Source organism: Echiichthys vipera (genome assembly GCF_963691815.1).
Source record: "Echiichthys vipera genome assembly, chromosome: 11".
Taxonomy (NCBI): Eukaryota; Metazoa; Chordata; class Actinopteri; order Perciformes; family Trachinidae; genus Echiichthys; species Echiichthys vipera.
In genome coordinates, this window is record NC_139836.1 from 6,864,534 (window position 1) to 6,872,147 (window position 7,614).

A 7,614-nucleotide genomic window follows, 5' to 3' on the forward strand; every position below is an offset into this window, starting at 1 on the left:
AAGATTGCTCCCAGACACACAGATGTACACAGTTTATAGGCCTATACATCTACACAAACACAAACACACACACACACACACAATTACAACTGCTACACACAGTATTGTGTGTTGTGTACAGTGCTGTGTCGAGCCTGCAGCAGTTCTTCCAGTGAATGTTATCTGCTCTTATCTGTATTATGACTGGCCTGGTAACACTGGGCCTGCTCCGTACGCCTTATCACTGGGACAGTCTGCAACCCCCCGGACACATACAAATACACACATACGCAGACATATATGTACACATACAATATCCAAAGCCAGTGGCTGAAAACCTGCAAACTATCAAGGAAATGGCCTTCTTGAGTTCACACAATAAAGAAGGTAATGCACTGAAGATGGTGTCTTGACTTGAAGTTTAGCTGCACTTCACTTGTGCAGGAATGAAATACGTTATATCTGTGATATAAGGACCTACGTACGTCAGTACGTCCTACTACGTCCTTAATTTTCCTCTAATTTTCAATTAGAAAGCGTATAGCGAAATTGTATCCAGCAATTTCTGTTACTGTCTGAAACTAACAAGCAAACAATCACGCCCATTGCGATTGGCCAGGTGTGAAGAGAAAACAACGTGAGCAGGCTATTTTTCAGTCTTGGCACCACTACTCCTGTCACTTTTTAACTTGAACAACCCAGTGCAACACTATAAATGGCTTCCAGGAAAGACTGTACAAAGGTGTGAGCCATTATCTCCATATTTAAACAATTATTGCGTCTCACCCATCTCTACGCTCTCGCTCCGCCTACGTGCTGCCATTCAGAAGAACTAGAAAAACTTTTGCCTTCTGAAATTGGCATATGAAGTAAATATTAAAAAGCATAATCCCTATTTAATTATTTGCTAGGAATAAGTTATTTTGAAAACTGTTATTCAGTTTATCAAATGCGAAAAAAACCTCAATTTCTTTGCGTACGTCACACACATTTCCATTTGTCTTTATTATGTCACCCGATTTAACTGTTATCAGCCGATTTGAATGGCAATATCAACTTTTTCTGATATACCCTTATAACAAACAAGCAAACAAATACAATACATATACAATACATATTCTCCTTCGCACAAGTACAAATCAAGCTTTTTCCAAAAAAAAACCCCAACTTTAAGTAACTCCTTCAGTCTGCAATTTAAGGTTCATTTCAGCTCAGGAAGGTGAAAAACCTGAATTTAAATTGTATGCAATCAACTGCTCCTTTTCATTCCAGACTTGTCAGACACCCTAAATATAACCATTAAGCCAACAGTCTATACTAGGTCAAATCAAATTGTAGTCGTGACACCCTTAGTCTATAGTTTCAAATGAAATGAAATAAGGAAAATAAATTAAAAAGAAAACTGAGGGTAAACTTGTAAAACACAATCTTGATAAGCAGGCGTTTGGGAAACTCAGTCAATGTTTGGTTGGCCCAACATCACTTTGTCCAACCTCCTTCACTTTCACAAACAATATGGACACACATTCACACACACACACACACACACACACACACACAGAGCACACTCGGTTGCCCCTGGTGTGCTGGGGGCGGGCAGGGTGGTGGTGGTGGTGGGGGTGGGGGGCAGTGCCTGGGGCCATATGGCAGAGACACAGACATTTACATAATGTCATATTTTATTTAATTAGCCATTCTAAATGCAATCAAAAGCTGATGAGGGCTCTGAGCTGCCTTGCTGATTGGCAACATGATAGCGTTCTGACCCCAAACACAGCCGCGCCGCATCCCAATGACGCAATATTGAAACCATCCCTGTGCTCCCACAAAAACCCAATTCACAACTCTGAGCATGTGTGTGTGTGTGTGTGTGTGTGTGTGTGTGTGTGTGTGTGTGTGTGTATGTGTGTGTGTGTGTGTGTGTGAGAGAGAGAGAGAAAGACAGACAGACAGACAGACAGACAGACAGACAGACAGACGAGAAGAGTGGGTGTGTGTGTGTGTGTTCATTTTGTTAATTTTGTTTTTATGAGTATTGTATAGGGTATAGGGAAGTAACTTTATCATATAGTAACTGAGAAGAGGTGAGGAAAAAACCACTTATAAACAAAGAAAAAAGAAAAATAAACAAAAGGAAAGAAAGTAGGGAAAGACTAGTGTGAAAGAAAGAGTGTGTCACATGGTTTGGGTTATATTAGGGTTGTTTGGCTGGTGTGATGGTGCAGGTGTGTGTGTCTGTGTTTCTGAGAATAAGGAACTAGACCGATAGACTAGTCCTTTAGGACCACCCTGCTCAGCCAAGTGTCAAACACACACACACACACACACACACACACACACACACACACACACACACACACTATCCCAGAGGAGAGAAACGTTGGTGGGTAAAGGGACCAGGTCCCCTTGAACAGTAAGGAAGGAAGCAAGACCTAACGCCACTGTCAACCTACACACACACACACACACACACACACACACACACACACACACATCAGATGACTTTACAGGCTTGAATGCACATGTACTGTATAAACCTATCAAAGCATACACATACAGACAGAAATACAAGTCGGTGTTCATGCACACATCCGCACACATTTTGGCTCCACACACACACAGACACACACACATACACACACGCACACTCACATACACACCAGTGCTCTCAGCAGCGAGTCAAATAAACAGTTTGAGCAGGGCGGTCAGGTACTGCATGGTTTAACAGGGCCAAAGTGTTTTAAAGAGGCTGCTGAAAGGTGCTCAATATGGAATGGGCTTTTTTCTGTTGGAATAAATCACTCTTTGTAGTCCCCAGCTCACAAAACCACCCTGGTAAAAGCATGCTCCAATATAAAGTATGGAATGCAGTCACTAGTGCATTGTCCATACATTTGATTATTTGATTAGTTTAACAGATTCTGCATAATTAAAATAACTGGTTTTATTTGCTTTTAACTTGAACACATTTATAACTGAGTCTATTCTATACTGTGTGATCAACACACATCCGGCAGACAGGTTTGTTACCTTATGACCACATGCATTGGAGCAATATACTGTACATTTGTAAGATTGCTTCTATGCACAGACAGAGCTTGCTGTGCACTTAACTGATATCTAAATATCTCAAAAGTGCTCATAAATGACAACGAAGAAAGTATTGTCTCAATTTCTAGAGGCAACATCATAGACTTAATTCAATTAGGCAAGCATGCAGGGCAAGAGAATAAAGATATTCCCAAAATAGGAAGTAATCAGGGGCCTAAACAACATATTTTAAAGAGCCTGTGAAAGGTGTTACTGTAGCTTTGTGACTTTGAAGAAAAAGCAACATAATCATTCATTTTCATAAGAATGTTCTATAGGGGGAACATGGTTTAAGTACTAATGGTATTAAGACTTGTATGTAATATCTGATGTGAAGGCAGAAACACTTATAGACAGGAGAAATTTTGCATTTCTACTAGCCGCAACAGAGATGCTGGTATTGTTTTCACCTTGTAAGACGTGTGTGTGTGTGTGTGTGTGTGTGTGTGTGTGCTTGTGTGTGTGCGCGTGTGTGTGTGTGTGTGTGTGTGTGTCATCATAGCAAAATGTGGTCCTGTAGATGGAACTACCACAAAGGTGGTTTTGAGTATCTGCCATATTATATATATTGTCTGTAGACAGATTTTCTCACTGTGATGGTGTTGCAACCATGCAGGATAAAGTCACGAATCGTTACAGGTGTGTCGTTGATGTCAACATGAAGGTCAAGTTCAAAGATGGGTGTGGTCCAAGGGCAGCAGAAGTAAGGGAATAGAATGTAGGGAAAGAGCATTGTGGCTGGTGTGATCCAATTGCAAGATGGTCTCTTGTCAATTATTGAAATTGAACAATGATGCTGATGAAACATGGATGTCTTCACGATCTTTTTTGCCTATCCGTCAAAATATGTTGTCACTATATAAGGGGGATTTTTGACCGGCGGGTAGAACTAGAGAGCAGGGACTCATCATAGTTATTAGAATGTTTCGTATAGGGACCTTAAATATCTGCAATTTCATTGCAGTCTATCAAGTTATTGTCAAGATATTTTAGTCACAAATGTAAACCTCATGGTGGCAATAGAGGGAATGTCAGGAGTAAACCAAACTTATAGGGATTCATCCTCTAAGGACCTTGAATGTCTGCACAAAATTCCATGGGATCCCTTCAATAGTTGTTGAGGTATTTCAGTCTGGACCAAGATGGTGGCCTGACAAGCCTCCTGTAATAAATAACGAAAATAATCACAAGGATTCTGTGTTCCGACCTTTGATAAAGAATTTAGATCACCATAAAACAATGAAACTCTTGTTAGACTCCTCAGAAACAAGTCAGATGAAAGAATGTTAGGTACTTGAGCACCTTGTTAAGACAGGGTGAGACAGTGTTCACTGTAAGTGTTCTACACAGTTATGTAATATCCTCCCACACCACACTGGTATGATTTGTCGGGTCAGACATCTAATGAGAGAAGTTAACTTTGGAAGACTGTTGACACTCATGGTGAGTTTATTATATGTTTTCAGTCAGACAGCCTTGCATCTATATAGAACATTTCCAAAGTTTTGTTTCATTGTTGGAGTTACGGCCAACAAAAATAGCATTACAGTGTCTAAAAGAACTATATAACTTTGGCTGATAAACCAATTCATAGGTGTAACTGGGTTGTAATAGGTCAAACTGCAGTAAATGTAAAAACAATGCAAATAAGGACACATTTGGGCTATATTTCACATAGTTTGCCAATATAACCCCAAACTGTTAGTAAAAACTGACACTTCTGTTGTGATTGAAATGGTTGACGGGCCTTCAGTGATATTGTGGGGTTAATTGAATGGTTTCGTTGGTACTTTAAGGGGCTTCCAGACAGTCCCTAGTTAAATAAGAAGTGTTTAAATTCATCATGTATTAATTTGCTAGAAATTATTACAACTAGAGATTTCTTATAGTCACACACATTCTCCCTTTCTTTTTCCATTGTAAACAGCAGTATACCACAATGTCATTGAATGTGGGTGTGGTTGTTGTGTTCCTCTCAAGGATTTGGGCATTGTACATTTTTACAACTCTCTATGTTGCAGTCCACTCTGTTATTCTGACCAGCTGTGGAGGTTTTAAATTCTGTACTTAAAACACAGCGGTGCTTTAAGTAAATGCAAATGGTGCCATGAAAATATGGTCACAACAGGGCTGTAGTCAAGACCAACTTTATCAAGTCCAAGTCAAGTCCAAGACCAAGTCCAGTTAAGTCAGAGTCAAGACCAAGTCGAAAGGCAGTTGAGACCAAGTCAAGTCTAAGCCCAGAGCAAATTGAGTCCTGTTCAAGACCTAATAGGCAATAGTATATTTCCGATGCTAATTAAGGAGTTAGGATGGATCTATAAACAAGATTGATCTATTTTCCAACCTTAGACTTATCAACTTAGAATTTAGGCATCATTCTGTACAACTCATCCTGAAATATCAGTCAGGAACAACTTGACCAGTTCTCAATAGCTGAGTCTAAGACAATTCCAAGTCCATGAAGGAACATGACCAAAACAAGTGTAAGACTTCAAATAAGTGATGTTGAGTTCAAGACCATTTTAGGTTCATGTGTAAGCATGCTAACATTTTATATTTAGTACTAAACACAACATGCAGCTGAGACTGAAGGGAATGTCATAACTGTTGCAATCATAAATTGGACAAATTAATATTTTGACTTGATGGTGCCTGATGAGATGATAAAGGATCACCAAAGTCATCATAATTCATTGTGAGGGGGATATGAATTGTTGTACTGAATTCAATGGCAAACCATCCAGTAGGTGTGACAATTAGGGAAAATATGTACCAAATTTGGCAATCTATTTCAGTCCGGATCAAAGTTGTGGACCGGCTGACCTTCCAGCTGACACTTCCATCCCTACAGCCATGGCGCAAGCACGGATAAAGAAAATACCAGACCCAAACGGGATATGTGAAACAGGTTATTCAAGATGCTGTTATTCTGTGGGCCCTACCAATTAGCTGTTCAAAAAGTCTGTCCTGCGGATGGTGTGGCACTAGAGAAAAGGTCAGAGTGTCATTAAAATCTAAAGACTTTATCCCCACATGAATGTGCTCAGCAAATTGCATATCAATCTTTAAATTAGATAATTGGATATTTTGTGTACAAAGCTGACATTTTTACATGAAGGATGCTGCTAAATAAATACTTTATCTTCTTGGGATCATAAATGCGGTCAGCAAATGATATAGTAATCTCCCCATTAAATTGAGCTCTTTCTTATATAGAAGTGTTGAATTCATTGTGATACAAGTGCTGAGGAAAAAGGTCTGGGAATCATCTCAACCCATCTCTGGGATCAAGAGTATTCACAGCAAATGTCATAGAAGTTCACCCATTAGTTTATTAAAATATGTTGTTGTTATTGACAAAAGTGTGGGCAAGAAAAAAAAATGTTGCTATTGTGGAACAGTGATGCCATGTGACAACTCCAGAGACACCATTACATGTCCTGGTCTGGGGAGCATGGACACCCACAAAACAAATGGTCCAGATACTTTGAACCTGAGAGAACATCACCACATCACCAACCTTTTTACTCTGTCACTAGTGGGGCAAAATTTAATTTGATCTTTGGGTCAAAACATCATAGATGACATATACATTATCAGAACACTCCACACACAAGATACATCCACACCTGTAGTATTTCATCCCTCTTGTGTGGGGTGCTCCTTTCTTTTTTCCATGACTTCCTCTGTTACAGCGTCTGTTCATTAGACACCTCATAATTGGTCTGAGGAAATAAATCTCTGGTCTTACTTTTCAACATTTTTGTTCTTCCTCTGAAGTATTTTCTGTATTTTCAACTTATACATCAATTTTTTTCAAAGTCAGAGTAACATTAGACAATCTGCTTACCATTTGTGTGTACAAATGGTCAGGTGAAATGCGTTTTCAGGTGTGTTAATATGGACAAAAATAATTTCTGATACAGTGCAAAAAATCTTGTGTGGACGGAGATCGTTTTTGTTTTGAAACATTTATGAATGAAAATGTGATAGTGTGGATGTAGCCTTAGTCTTTTAAGGTTCTGGTGGTTCCTCTTATTGATCGCAGAACCAGCAGGGCTCTTGTCATTGTGTTTGGAGAAGTGGGAAGGAATGAGTTGTTGTGGGGGGGTCTGTCTGATTAGGAATTGATTCAGTCTGGGACTGAGACAGGGGTGGAAGGTCAAAGCCTTGACGGTGACCCCCCCTGCAGAGACAGTGAAAGAGTGTGTGACTCTATGGTTGTACAGCTTCTATAATCATGTCGAAGAATTTGAAGATATATTAAGATATATAAGATATATTTCTGTTTGTACATGCACGCACAAATCTTACTCGTGATATTTTGATTCATACTTGTGCTATTTGTGTGTGTGTGTGTGTGTGTGTGTGTGTGTGTGTGTGTGTGTGTGTGTGTGTGTGTGTGTGTGTGAGGGTGTGTTGGTCCCATGATGAGGAGTGTCTCATTAGGCCCAGGAGGAGGTGCAGGAGGAGGTAAAGGGTCACTCCGAAGGGAGAGAGGAGATCGATCAGGAAGGTTACCCCCCCACCCCCACCATGCCC